Source organism: Etheostoma spectabile, unplaced genomic scaffold, assembly GCF_008692095.1.
Source record: "Etheostoma spectabile isolate EspeVRDwgs_2016 unplaced genomic scaffold, UIUC_Espe_1.0 scaffold00018629, whole genome shotgun sequence".
Lineage (NCBI taxonomy): Eukaryota > Metazoa > Chordata > Actinopteri > Perciformes > Percidae > Etheostoma > Etheostoma spectabile.
The window spans coordinates 1-14,750 of NW_022604364.1; the positions used below are offsets into that span (position 1 = coordinate 1).

The 14,750-nt window shown below is 39.6% G+C and overlaps 3 long non-coding RNA genes across 3 annotated transcripts; 1 reads left to right on the forward strand and 2 right to left on the reverse strand.

Moving 5' to 3' along the window:
* Nucleotides 1–4,579: 4,579 nt before the first annotated feature.
* On the forward strand, nt 4,580–6,231 carry LOC116681462 (uncharacterized). The gene is made up of 3 exons (XR_004330020.1): nt 4,580–4,703; nt 5,007–5,074; nt 6,169–6,231. It is a non-coding gene; the product is annotated as an uncharacterized LOC116681462 (long non-coding RNA).
* Nucleotides 6,232–11,218: 4,987 nt separating this feature from the next.
* Nucleotides 11,219–12,036, reverse strand: LOC116681463 (uncharacterized). Its single transcript, XR_004330021.1, has 3 exons — nt 11,965–12,036; nt 11,765–11,879; nt 11,219–11,396 (listed from the first exon to the last, which is right to left on the reverse strand). It is a non-coding gene; the product is annotated as an uncharacterized LOC116681463 (long non-coding RNA).
* Nucleotides 12,037–12,049: 13 nt separating this feature from the next.
* Nucleotides 12,050–13,644, reverse strand: LOC116681464 (uncharacterized). Its single transcript, XR_004330022.1, has 5 exons — nt 13,571–13,644; nt 13,291–13,469; nt 13,085–13,178; nt 12,525–12,618; nt 12,050–12,262 (listed from the first exon to the last, which is right to left on the reverse strand). It is a non-coding gene; the product is annotated as an uncharacterized LOC116681464 (long non-coding RNA).
* Nucleotides 13,645–14,750: the final 1,106 nt, after the last annotated feature.

The window sequence follows — 14,750 nt, forward strand, 5'->3', positions numbered from 1 at the left end:
CAGAGGTGAGCAGCGCGGCTGCAGCGTTGCAACTTCCAACCGTTCTCACTCCAAGTCGTAACATGTGGACGCTTGGTCAGGAACCCTTGGCGTAACATTTCAACGTAATGGGCACCCCTCGAAGTAATATTTTAACGTGCAGGGAACTCCTATAGACTTTAATGGAGCCCCGTCCTCGTAAAATATAGACGACAGGGGACCATGACGTTTCAGATCTCGGGGATGACTGGCCCACAATAGGAATAAAAAATAGCATAATAAATGATATGTATATAACATTTAAACACATAGAGAGTGGCAAAATAACAGCTCCTCCATTTTTAACAGCCGTTTTTTAGTTTAACGTTGCTCTATAAATAAGGTTTTCGCCAGAAGTTTTGGCGGATATTGCGTCAAACTGACGAGCTATAGGCATTATACACTGTCGATAGTAAAAAAAAATAAAAAATACACTGTCGATAGTCGATTAATTAATTTATTTTTGTCTTTGCATAGCTTCATTTAAATCTGGTTTAAATGTTTAAATGTTTAAGAAACGCATTTGCCATTATTTCTACGCTGGCATATTTAGTGTTTTCCTATGTGGATAGCGGTGCCGCCCAACTAGACGGAGCGGCATCCTTGGCGTCGCGCACCGCTCGGAATAGCCGCCGAGCGCGGCGCTTTCAGCTTTGACTTCATTGCCGCTGACCTATCAAGGCGCGACCAATGGCTGAGCCAAGAAGCAATGATGACGTCCCTGCGCTGGTCGTGCATCTATGCACTGCGCGCCACTCGACGCACAGATCTGCACGCGTTTTCAACTTGGTAAGTAAAATACAGAAGTACAATTATCCCCACCGCTACCTAGTTAGCTCAATAAGTTGTAGTTCAAACCCTTCAACGTGCAGGCTAGCAGTCTAATGGGACGATGAATGATGTAAAGCGTTAATAAAAATACTAGCTAGCTCCAACAAGTGAACCTACAGTAACGTTAGCGGTAAGGTAACGTTAGCTGCTGTTAGCAAATCAAGTGTTTCTTTATGCCTAGCTTATTGCCACATATAACCTCATAACGGGTACAATCATGGTCTCACCTAGCACCTAAGCACTAACTTTGAAAAGCCATCCCTAACTTTGATTGAAAATACTCTAACAGCAGATTAACTGTTTTGACTTTACTATTGTGCTATTCCTGAATTGTCTACAGTAAAATGAACTTGATAAAGCCTGATAAGTTTTCCTACTGCTATTGTCTCTCTTATTCCATCTCAACATGTGCTTAATGTAATTAGCCATAACAGTAGATTTACTAAAATATTGGCCAGATGTGTTGGTGAAGTAGTGGCAGAGAAACAGTAAATATGTTGTTTAGACAGTTACAAAATGCAGTTTGTCTAATATTTGTCAGTAAGTTTATAATCACACAGTGTAATAAATCAGTTACTAGTTCATAGTAAGTTTTTACTATGCCTAATTAAGATAATTTTCTCTAAGTTGGCATGGTGGCTTACGGAATTATTTAATTACTTTTTTATAAAGGATAATAATTACAATTCCAGCCCAGATAAATGACATTTTGTTTAAATTAGGCTTTTTGCAATTGCTCAAATGTATCTTATTTGTGTTTCAAATCAACTTTATTCTTTCTGTACTGAAGGATTTAAATTAGAGGTTTTTCTGAGTAAATGAATAGAGCTGATGTTACTTAATGCTGCCGTGTACTTTTCTGGTTCAGTAAAACCATGAGCTGTTGTTAACAATTAATGCCTCATTTTAATATCACAGTAAAAATAATCCTTATATATTTTATTCTCATTTGCAGAAATGACAAAACCCAAAATGAAACCGTGCCCTTCCTGCCAGGCTCCAAACAGGCTCAACAGAAAAACCTGTTTTGCCTGCCTTTTCTGCTTCCCATATAAGCAGAAGCAAAAAAAACAACAGGCAAAAGTAAAAAATACCAACTGGGCCTCATCAATTAAAAAAAACAAAAATAATGGCAAGATCTTAGATGCTGCCCAGTTGTCGGTAAGTTTTCATAGTTCTCAAATTGTAAGACGTTGGCTTCCAGATAATTATATAATTGTCACAGTCGCCAGATGGGAGGAAAATATAGGTGGGTTATAGGGGTGTATGATATGCCTACAAAATGTTTATTGATTTACCTTTATAGTGTTAGTTGTTGCAATTCATTTTCACTGAAATATATATATATATTTGATGATTTTTGTTGGGGTCTGTACTAGAGTTGGGCGGTAATACAGTATCCCGTGGGGTCTTAAAAATCGTGATGGTATCAGTTTCAATACTGTCATTAAAAAATGCAATGCACTTATATAGGAAACAAGGATTACATATTAAATATAATTTATTTAATGCCTAAAAATGCTTATGTGTGATTGTTATCATGTGACAGTGCAGAGGAGAGAGAGGGGGGGAAAGATAGCAAGTGACCTGGTCTGGAAGAAGAACAGGACTTCTGTAGTCTGGCAGCATTTGGGATGCCGCCCTAATGAGAAGGGAGAGGTATTTCAGTATCAGTGTTTGGTTTTCACTTTCTGAATGGTGGAGGCACAAGCCAACAGTTTGGTGATGCCGTCTGACCCTCACGTCTTAATTTTTAGTTAGTCACACTAATACTGTATACCACGGTAAAATAGGGAGGAGGTTTGACATTATAAAAATTTGGATACCACCCAACTCTAGTCTGTACTAAACAAATATAATTATATTATATAAATATATAAATATAATAATATTTGCCAACTTGTTTTCCTAGGCGTCAGTGTAACATGGTATTGCATAATTTCATATGGATATAACATTTTAACTTTAACAAAAAATTGCAGCTCCTAGGATTTGGATATGGCATCTGATCATATTGTAATTAAAATGATGTTTCAGTTAGTTGGGCAACCCTAGGGGGAGATTAAGGCCTGAACACCCAACTGCACAAGGGTCAGCAAATCAGAATGTCTGTTCTGAGTAGCTGTGTATGTCTGTGTGCATGCAGTCAGTGCATAATTGCAAAAGATTTCCTTTGATAAATGAAGATGAACAAAATGATAAACATCCACATTCACATAGACTACATTTACTTGTCAAAAGAAAAAGTGCCGGCATCAGGGCTGCTACGAACCACGATTCTTCAAAGATATTACAGCTCTAGAGATGGTGCTGTTTATTGTGACTAGAACATAAAGTCTGTACCACCATCTCCTGTGATGCTAACCAGAGGATACATATGCCTTTGTTTTTCTTGCAGGTTTTAAAATTGACAGCTCTTGGATACAAGCCAATCCTTTTTCTTGGTCATCAAGACCGCAAGAGCCAGCTAAGTGGTGACATTATACATTTTCTTGAGCCAACAGGGGTTGCTCAAGACATCATAGGAAAGATGAGCAAGCTCTATGAACATCTGCTGAGAAGTAAGTTGTCCTTTGTTTAAGATTAGAAAAAACGGTGCTATGACAAGACAAAGTATACTTTTTCCCCCATAGACATGTGACATTCAACCATATACTATTACTAATATCAACATACATTAACGTGCCTTAGTAAAAACTTTAAGACAGCATATTGCAGCACCACAGTGCCTCACCTTATAGAATGCAAGCATCATGTACTAGGCTAAGTCCTTACTGTACTGGCCAAGGTTAGTTAATCTTGGGGAAAATCTGAATGAGAATACTATTGAGTATGATATTAATTGGTAACCCTTGAACAACCTAAATACGTTAAGATATGCTGCTACATAAGCTGCTAAAAAACTTTAAGTATTTTATATGTATTTTGTGTTTACTAATATTCTACCCAGTTTAATTAATATTTAACATTTAACAATTGCAGAATTATTTGCTCCTGAAGATGTTGCAGGCTCCGCAACTGCACCCATCCCAGTTGTTCCAGAGGAGAAGTCAGCAGCACCAGATGCAGATGGAGAATATGTTCTACATCTGGTGCCCGTGTCACCTTCTCACCCTTCTCAGCCTCCTGCTCTCTCTTCTGCCTCCTCTCAGCCTCCTGCTCTCTCTTCTGCCTCCTTTCAGCCTCCTGCTCTCTCTTCTGCCTCCTCTCAGCCTCCTGCTCTCTCTTCAGCCTCCTTTCAGCCTCCTGCTCTCTCTTCTGCCTCCTCTCAGCCTCCTGCTCTCTCTTCTGCCTCCTCTCAGCCTCCTGCTCTCTCTTCTGCCTCCTTTCAGCCTCCTGCTCTCTCTTCTGCCTCCTCTCAGCCTCCTGCTCTCTCTTCAGCCTCCTCTCAGCCTCCTGCTCTCTCTTCTGCCTCCTTTCAGCCTCCTGCTCTCTCTTCTGCCTCCTCTCAGCCTCCTGCTCTCTCTTCTGCCTCCTTTCAGCCTCCTGCTCTCTCTTCTGCCTCCTCTCAGCCTCCTGCTCTCTCTTCTGCCTCCTCTCAGCCTCCTGCTCTCTCTTCTGCCTCCTCTCAGCCTCCTGCTCTCTCTTCTGCCTCCTCTCAGCCTCCTGCTCTCTCTTCTGCCTCCTCTCAGCCTCCTGCTCTCTCTTCTGCCTCCTTTCAGCCTCCTGCTCTCTCTCTCTTCTGCCTCCTCTCAGCCTCCTGCTCTCTCTTCTGCCTCCTTCTCAGCCTCCTGCTCTCTCTTCTGCCTCATCTCAGCCTCCTCCACACACATCGGTCTATGATTCATCTCCCTTTATGCAGCCAGGAGCAGGTGTCACAAGACGACAACAAGCTATTAAACTTAAAATGAAAGGTATTAGCTATAGTAAATAAATTGATATAAAGCTGTCAATGTGCAAAAAGATGAGGTGACCAGAGTCTTAGTTGTTATCAGAGGTTAAAGTGGGATTTGGCAAGTGGGGGAACCTTAACATCAAGTGCAGTTTGGAAAAAAACATTTGTATTGATTAGTAACTTAAAACATAATTTGATATGTCAATGTAAGCTTGCTACACTTTTGCTATAGTTTTGCTAAATGGGTAGGATCACTGACCTAAAACTAATCAAGTTTAATACAAACCTTATATATTGCTTTGTTTTATTTGTCATTTTTCAGAATGCAGAAAACACCGTCTACAAAAGATATTCCCTTATGAATGCATCGTTGATAGAAGACTTGTTAATGTAAGTACTTTCCCCATTGTTACTTCTGCTCTTTATGCCTTGGTGCAGTCAATAACAACATCAGGAGAAATCTTGCCTCTACCTGCATCCATCTGCATATAAAGGAAGCCACAATATCACAAACACAGCCGCTGATGATATTTGGAGCCAGAGCCTGCGCAGATCAGGGTTGAGCTTTAGGACCAAGGTCTTGCATATATACCTGACCAACTCAATCACTAGCAGACCTCATCTGTTATAAGGTGAAACACCCTTTCTGTAGCATTCAAAATGACAGAAACCATCTTTGAGAGAAATGTATGACTTTGATGTCTTTTATGTGTACTTTGATGTTTGGCCCATGTTCCATCTGCTAACATGAGCTATTTTCATATGAACTCAATGTCCTGGAAATCCAGTACAAACATGGCCCAGAGTTTTACTTGCACGCGTGTAGCACACAACAGGACATTGTACAGGACACATACATTTCACCCAGTTAATGTCCAGACATTGTAATGTGGGAATGCAGCTATGAAGGGAGTGTGATTTATGAACTATGGACATTTAGTGCTATGTGTTACACACTTCCACCAGAAATGTAATTCTTTACCATATGGACCCCGACTGATAGTGTTTCAGTATACTCGTAAACAAAGATGTATACTGTAGCGCATACTTCAATACATTTCAGGAAAATGATTAATAATTTGACATATTGAATTATGCTATAGAAGACAACTGTGCTTTTTCAGAAATGTCCTTAAAAAGTTATTACAACCATTACTTCCTTCTTACTAATTCTAACTTTTGTCTGTCATTTGTTTTAGGGAAAAGAAGAAGTCAAAATAAAGTGGACACCTTGCTCAACATGGTAGGTCCTTTAAACTAGTGTCTTGGACTGGAAACATGTTTATATAGTGACAATACTGTAGTTACAACATCATTATGAATTTGTACATTTGTTAAAGCATGTTCTCAGAAAGACTTTTGTTGTTTATATTGTGGAATTCTGTACATGTAGCATGAAATTAAGACAGAGGACATGTTCCACGTCACAGCTGAGGTTATTCTTTTAACTTTTATTTTGTGTTTTGTCTTTAATTTACGGACAGTGGCAAAGTGTGGGACGACACCTGGGAGCCAGCCAAAGACTATTCATAGAAGAAGCAGTGTTCCTTGTCCTGTGGAAGCTCCAACTTTGTATAATATCAATCTTGTTTTAAGGAACAGTTTTTATGTGACCTTGACTCAGAACGCATCAATAAAACCATTCAACACTGTTGTAAAACATTGCAAACTGAATTGCATCAAACATAATAATAACTAACGATAAAATCAATAGCTCATTTAAACAAAGCGCACAGGAAATGAAAGAGTACATGTGCTTTGGTTTTGATTATGGTCACTAGACAATTCCTGCATTGACCAGGTAAGTAGATGTAGGTAGAGAATACTAGGCCTTGTCCTGAGAGGAATCTAGCGCACAATATATAAATGCATCACATGCAGAGCAGGGTCAGTGCACAGCAGGTTGGCAGGAATGAACATCTGTAGGGATAGGGCCTTTGGATCAGATGGTAAGACCAGTTCCTCCTGCAACTCAGTATCACAGCAGTTCTTGAAATGCACACTTAATTAAATATATTGTTTTGTGTACAGAGGCCTGTTTATCTGTTTTTTTTCTTAATATCTGCACGTTTTTTAAACTAATGTATTTCAAGATGAAGCATCTTTTGTGGCAACAGCACGGTTCTTTCTGCCAGTCAGGCTGCAGCAGAGACGCTGTATACAAATTTGCAATTATTAGTATTTTAGCCCAATAACCAATGTTTCAATCAACATTTATTCACAGGTGCTATTGCCATGGAAGCTGGATTGCTTTGTTGTTAATTGCTATTTTTAAAACGCTACATCTATCAACATTTATTTCGATGTTGTCATGGTATGCATTTCTTAATTTTAATAATAACAATTCAGTCTTATTACCGGTGAAATTATAACGGTATGCTGTAAGACAGAAGCGGAGCAGGGCGCATTAAAAGCCGACATCCCGAATATCAGAGAATTGGACAGCTATCAGCAGGTCTTTAACGCTAGTATGGCTTCAATGTTCACATATTTAATCAGAGGTTTTGTCACTAGCAACAACACGTTTCTCAGTTTTGTTGCAGTAAGTTATGAACCGTAATATTATTTTTTTTAACAATTACGTAAGTACTTCGGAAGGGACATAGTACGTACCGCTTGATGACTAGAAAATATACAAATACATAATATTCAAAATATTGATGTTTTTGGCTAACGTTGCATTTGAGGATTCGAACAATAAAGATAATAAAATACAGTTTAATGTATTTGTCTCATGCATTGTTTGCTCGGCCGGCCGGCCGGCGGGAATGTGAAATGGAATAAAGCCCATTCACGGCAGACAGCAGAAACACAGGAGCCGAACGAGTCCAGCCACCCATCCCTAAAGAACTACAAGTACATTGGCTTTATAACATGTTGTAGGGCGCGTCTATAGTGGGAGTTGTAGTTTTTTAAACATATTGGTATATTTCTCATAAGTAGAAGTTGGCATTGTAGAATTTTGGATGCTATAACAACTGGTCCTATGTGTGTAGCCCCTACTATAACAGCTGGTTCTATGTGTGTAGCCCCTACTATAACAGCTGGTCCTATGTGTGTAGCCCCTACTATAACAGCTGGTCCTGTGTGTGTAGCCCCTACTATAACAGCTGGTCCTGTGTGTAGCCCCTACTATAACACTGGTCCTGTGTGTAGCCCCTACTATAACACTGGTCCTGTGTGTGTAGCCCCTACTATAACAGCTGGTCCTGTGTGTGTAGCCCCTACTATACAACTGGTCCTGTGGTATAGCCCCTACTATAACAGCTGGTCCTGTGTGTGTAGCCCTACTATAACAGCTGGTCCTGTGTGTGTAGCCCCTACTATAACAGCTGGTCCTATGTGTGTAGCCCCTACTATAACAGCTGTCCTGTGTGTGTAGCCCCTACTATAACAGCTGGTCCTGGTGTGTAGCCCCTACTATAACAGTGGTCCTGTGTGTGTAGCCCCTACTATAACAGCTGGTCCTGTGTGTGTAGCCCCTACTATAACAACTGGTCCTGTGTGTATAGCCCCTACTATAACAGTGGTCCTGGGTGTGTACCCCTACTATAACAGCTGGTCCTGTGTGTGTAGCCCTACTATAACAGCTGGTCCTATGTGTGTAGCCCCTACTATACAGCTGGTCCTGTGTGTGTAGCCCCTACTATAACAGCTGGTCCTGTGTGTGTAGCCCCTACTATAACAGCTGGTCCGTGTGTGTAGCCCCTACTATAACACTGGTCCTGTGTGTGTCCCCTACTATAACAGCTGGTCCTGTGTGTGTAGCCCCTACTGTAACAGCTGGTCCTGTGTGTGAGCTCCTTCCAGACAGCTGGTCCTGTGTGGTGTGTAGTCCCTTCTATAAGTCTTGAAGGATTTCCCACAGATGCTTTGCACTTGTTGGTCTGCTGCTAGAACTCTGTGTGCTATTCATCTGTCTCTAATCTGAGCTACTGTTAACTGTGATTTCTGAGGCTGGTGACTCAGATGAACTTATCCTCAGCAGCAGAGGTGACTCTTGGTCTTTCTTTCCTGGGGCGGTCCTCATGTGAGCCAGTTTCGTTGTAGCACTTGATGGTTTTTTGGACTGCACTTGGGTACACATTCAAAGTTTTTGCAATTTTCCGGACCAACTGCCCTTCATTTCTTAAATTAATGATGGCCACTCGTTTCTCTTCCCTTAGCTGATTGGTTCTGGCCATGATATGAATTGTAACAGTCGTCCAATAGGCTGTTGGCTGTGTATCAACCTGACTTCTGTGCAACACAACTGATGGTCCCAACTCCATTAATAAGGGGGGGACCATTTCAGGGACTACCTCATGAAGCTCATTGAGAGAACAGCAAGGGTTTGCAGCGCTATCAAAAAAGCAAAGGGGGCTACTTTGAAGAACTAGAATATAAGACATGTTTTCACTTATTTCCGCTTTTTTATTAAGTACATAATTCCACATGTGTTCATTCATAGTTCTGATACCTTCAGTGACATCTACAATGGAAATAGTCCTGATTAAAGGAAACTCATTGGAGGACAAGGTGTGTTAAAACATTTGGCCTGTACTGTTCTTACAATTAAAAACACATAAAGAAAGTGATATGTAGCCAGACTGAAGCAAATTGCACAGCGGCTCTTTCACTCTCACTACACTGTCAGTGGCTGCTTATTGGATGAACTGCTAGAATGAAAATCACTCACTACTCACTTTAGGCCTGGGTCAAAATGGGCGGGCCCGGACCTATAATGTCATAGTGTCCTGGATGTAACTTTTGATTTGTAATGTAATCTATTCAGAAATAAATAGACTGTTCTATAATTAAATTTATTCAGTGATCTCTTAAACCTCCTATCACCAAGCCATTTCGGCCTGTCACATTGTTACTTACTGTAGACTCATTTGTCACTCTATCTGCACATTTTGCATCTCAAATTCAAAAGCACAGTTATGGCCATTGTTAGAAGAAGGAAGAGCGCCTCAATCTCTTTTCAGCAGTATAACAAAGTTATAATGGCATAAAACATTAAAAAGTCAAAACTTAAGTTACGTTTCGTTCATAATTTATTAAAAAACATCATGCAAACATTTCCATAAGGGAACACATTCATATACAATACAGGAAAAAAATGAGTTTTGCCTGTACATTCAAAAATATTATTTACATGTTTAAAACATTACAACAGTGGTGGAATGTAACTAAGTAAATTTACTCCAGTACTGTACTTCACTCGAGATGTTGAGGAACTTGTACTTTATGAGTCTTTTCTTTTTATGTCACTTTCTACTTCTACTCCGCGACATTTCAGAGAAAATATGTTACTTTTTACTCCACTACGTTAGTGTAGTCCAACTGACCCCAAATTGGCCCTAACATTTTGTTTATTTCATTTATAAAATAACAATGTGCAATGTGGTTGTACATCAGTAGCCAACATTAATTATGTCCCCCTCCATTTAGCACAGATTTTGTTTTATTCTTTACTCCGTGTTTGTTGGCCTACCATTTTCGTTTCCCTTTACTTGTAAAAGAGTATTTTTACAGTGTGGCATTAGTACTTTTAATGAAATAAGGATATGTATACTTCCACCACTGTTTAACACTAGGCTATGCTTAGTCTTTGTGCTGTGATTTGTAGTCTTAGATTGTTGGCGGTATTTGGGTAGGTTTAAGATAAAATGTAATCAAATCAGGTGCAATGACATTGTAGTAGTATTTTAGTATTTTTGAAGAGTATTTACATAGCGTCAACATCGGAGTCTGAACTTTCCGAGCTAAAGTCAATTCATCTGAACTATCTGTAGTGCAAAAAAACTGATTGTCATTTTCTGGGTTAGACAGGACATGCAGGTAGACTTTTCTTGCACGCCTTTGCAGCTCTTTCATTTGCCTCAGCTTGCGGATGAGGCAAGTGACACCCTTCTTCGCATTCTCTGTGAGATGTCCTTAAAAAGGGACAAAATGTGTCACTATACAGGTAAGCAACAAGTCAAAAAAATTAAACATGACTTTATGAAACGTGATACAAACATTTCAAATAGATGTTCACATTTACCTTGTTGGGTGTTTTCACTCTGATGGAAAGACCACTCAGACAAGACTCTGGCATGGGACTTCAGAGAATCCCAGTGCTGCTTGATCTCTTTGACAGGATCTTCTTCTCCTCTTGAAGCCTTCGAACTGCCATGACCCTATCAAAGACTTCCTTTTTTTGTGCTGAAATCAACAGCGCCTGTAACACATACGTGTGTAGATGAGAATGACCACTGCACAAACAATGTAGTTTCAGAGATCATTTCTCTCCCTCACATGCACTACTGTGGTGCCTGTAGAAAAAAATGCTTTCTCGCTTGCAGGCACACAGCTTCCAGAGTCAAACACCATTTTGGAGAGGTTAATGTCTTTTAATGAAATCTTTAACATTTCACATCCAAATAACTTGACATAGCAATACACCCACCTCGTTATTGGGATGAGTTGGTTGTTGAGAAAAGCAAAGAACAGACACAGACAGTGATTCCTTACTTTATAGATACTCTAGCACGAACAGAATACATATTATGCGTACCTTCTTGTGTTATTTGCCAAGGCCAGGGATGTTCTGTGTCCAGAATATGATCCATGCAAACTGCTTGCTCGGGTGTTACAAGGCTGTTGTACTTGGCTAGCATGGTCTGCAAAGTGGTCTTTTCTTGCCTTATTTTCCGTCTAATTCTGTGTCGACATTTGTTGCTGTCTGTGAAACGAAAAATAAAAACACTATCTGTTAATTACATAATGTAATTACGTTGTTGGAATTACAGCAAATTCACTATCAATATTAAAGTCATTGTAATGTGGAGAATATACTTGAATCAACAATCAACACTATCGTTTAGAACTTTATGGACTTGGAAACATTTCAGACTTAAATGTTAAAATACCATTTGTTTTGTAGAGGCGTTGAGATCTTGTTTTTATACTTGATGTGAGGGCCTCAATCTTCTGACACAAAGCCGTGTCGTGTCTTGGTGGTTTGTTTCTCCTAACAAAAAGTGAATAACACAGCACCAATATAAAAAAAGATTAAATCTTTATGTCAGACAATGTTTAGAATTATCTCACCATCTGCCCAGTCTTTCACATCTTGCACAAATTCCTCCATGTTTTTTTCTTGCAGTTGAAGCTTGGCTTTCAGAGTTTCCAGGTCCCCCAACTGGACATTTAGAGCTCTAGAAGTCTAAATTAATTAGGTATTATAATCTGTACAGTATATATCACAGAAACTTGAGCCATGACAATGTTTTTACACACTTTTAATCTACCTTATGGTATCTTTGGGAAAGAGAATTTGCCAGGTTTTGAAACTTCTGCTGGTTCCATCTCATGGAGAGGAGTGTAGCATGTCATTGCGTCCTGCAAGGGCACAGAGATTTGTTCTGCAAGAATATCCTTTTAATTAAATGTAATTTCTTCTATAAATAAAAGGTACAATTATATGGTACCTGCTTTTGACATGTGCTTTGTAGTGACCGCTATTCTGGAGAGAAACGCATTACACTGCTCTACTTCCTCCCCTAATGTCGAACCAGCCCCATCTTGGTTGGCTCCACTCCATTTTACCTGGACAGAGGGACACAAACTGAATATCAAGGGCATTCAGTAAAAACAACCAAATACATTCAGCAAGTCCCAAAAGCCCCCTGAATTCAACTAAAGCCTAATCAAAATTCAAACTGACACAATATGCAAGAAAAAAAAAAAAACATTCTGTACATACACAAACACAGAAATACTACTGTGTTACTGTGGTATATAATTGTTATTTCTTATCACTTTTGGGGATTTTATGTCATTGTATAAGAATATTGTGCACTACACCAACCTCACATTTGAAGTCATGGGCTTTAGCATGCAAAACCGACAGGAAGGGCCTCATGTTTTGAAGAGACTGGAGCTCTGGACAGTCCAAACAAACTCTCTGTAGGTAGGGCCGTATTTACATGCAACATCCATACAGAAGAAGGTTATGTCGTGCTTGGGCGCAAGCTGGTTCTGTAAGAACATGGGGTATGCATATATTTCACCCCTAAACATATTAAGGGCAGACAGCAAGACACCGTGCCTGCAAACTGCCAGCTCCAGTCCTTCCTCATCCACCTTACTCCTAGATCTGCAGGAAGTCTCTCGGGCTGCCAACCACTCCCCCACAAATGCCTTTTCCAGTGACCTACATTGTAGAATATCATAATTGACAAATGATCTTGTCAACAGTCATTGTAGAGAACAATTCTAAATAATTTTTTGTGGCAAGAAACAAATTAGCATTAATGGCTTTTTTTTTAAATTCAAGTATACAGGTAGATATCACAATACATGACAATATTGATAGACTATGACTTATTATGTCATTGACTTTAAATATTCAGATAGAAGTGCAATTACATGTTTGGTTTTGGTGTGTACTTGGTCCACAAATCTGGTCACATCTTCATCATTAGCAATGAAGACACCATCAAAGATCGGCCGCTCCTCTGATCTAAAAAACAACAACAGAGTTAACATTTTAGGATATAGTGTAGTAAAAGGTTGTACAATACATAAATGTCAATTTTACCGTCATTAATACACATGTGCTAATAAGTAAATACCGTGCTGTACTCTTGAAACGATAAAGCTTGCGGTTTCCGTCAACCGAGACGGCAAGCATTGCTGGAGTGCAGGCAGGACAGCTAAATTGCTCCTCTTTGCAAATGGCATCAACTTCATATTGAACAGCAGCCCATTCAAAAAAGCTTTTCTGAAAGCTGTCAGATGAGAGCTTTCCAGTCTATTAAAAAAAACAACAGCACAAAACAATCGAAAAAGAACTTCTAATATCAAAACATAAAAAAATGTAGGATGCTGCAGAATAAAGAAAGAAATACTGACACGGCCAAAGCGAACAGTCCGCTTCTCAAGCATTCGTAGAAATGCCTGACAGGACATTCCAGGTGATGCCATCTCATGCTCTCAAAAGTAAAAAATAAGTCTTCCTCATAAACTGTCGCAAAATTGAGGGTGGCGGGCCAGTAGCCACTTTGTATAAGGTCATCCACTTCTGCAGTCCAAGTAGCCTGGCATCCCTCGCAGCTTAGCTCTGGCATGTTGAGATCATACCGTCCTACAAAGTAACATTTACCTCCACTGTAATGTTATGACTGTCAAAGTTAATTCCATGTTGTATGCATCATATATAAAGCTTGGTGACTTGGCACTGATGTGCACTTTCTTTAAGATATTACATTATTGTGTCTGTTGAATATGAATCTTTTTTTTTAACTGGACAAAAGGAAATCTTTCACATAATTACCATTTATTGTGACCAAGCAACTGCCTTTCCTTGGATGACCCTCAATGCCTCTGGTGGACAGCGACAGATTTGGACAGGCATCTCAATAGGCAAAAGCCGTACTAAAAAACATTACACAAATCGGTTTGGATAATTTCATCTTTAGCGACAATTAGACATACAGAATAAACACTCTCACAAAAAAGTCCATAACTTACCACAGTGTGTAACAGCATTATCCACAACGCAACTGGTTGGAGGCAATGGCTGAAAGAAACCAGCACACATAGCATCCCGGTTGTGAAGGATGTAGGTTTTTGTTGTGCCGGCTGATGTCGCATTCAGCGCAGAGGAATGGACATGGTAAGCAGTCTCTGCATCTGACAGCTGCACAGTTGATCCCACATTGACTGCAGATTTTTGTTTCCACGTTCCCCCTGTGCCAGCATGCTATTTACAAGGGTAAGTCTCTTTGCCCTCCATCTCTCAAAAAAGAGAGCGTTACGAGTGCTCCAATCCAAGAAGCCAGAGGAGCTCCCTGGTCAACTGCAGCTTCTTGTATCTCATCATCAAGACACTCAAGGAGTACTGTAGATCTTGCACAAGACATTCTGTTACAATTGTAAAATTTGTAAAAGTACATAAGAATTAAAAAAAAATACAGTTTCACAATGGTTTTGCTCATCGTTTCATTTGCAAAAAAAACAGCCATACAAAAGGAAAATTCTTAATTAAGGGACAATTATACTACCATAAACTTTTCTGGAGACTTTATTTTTA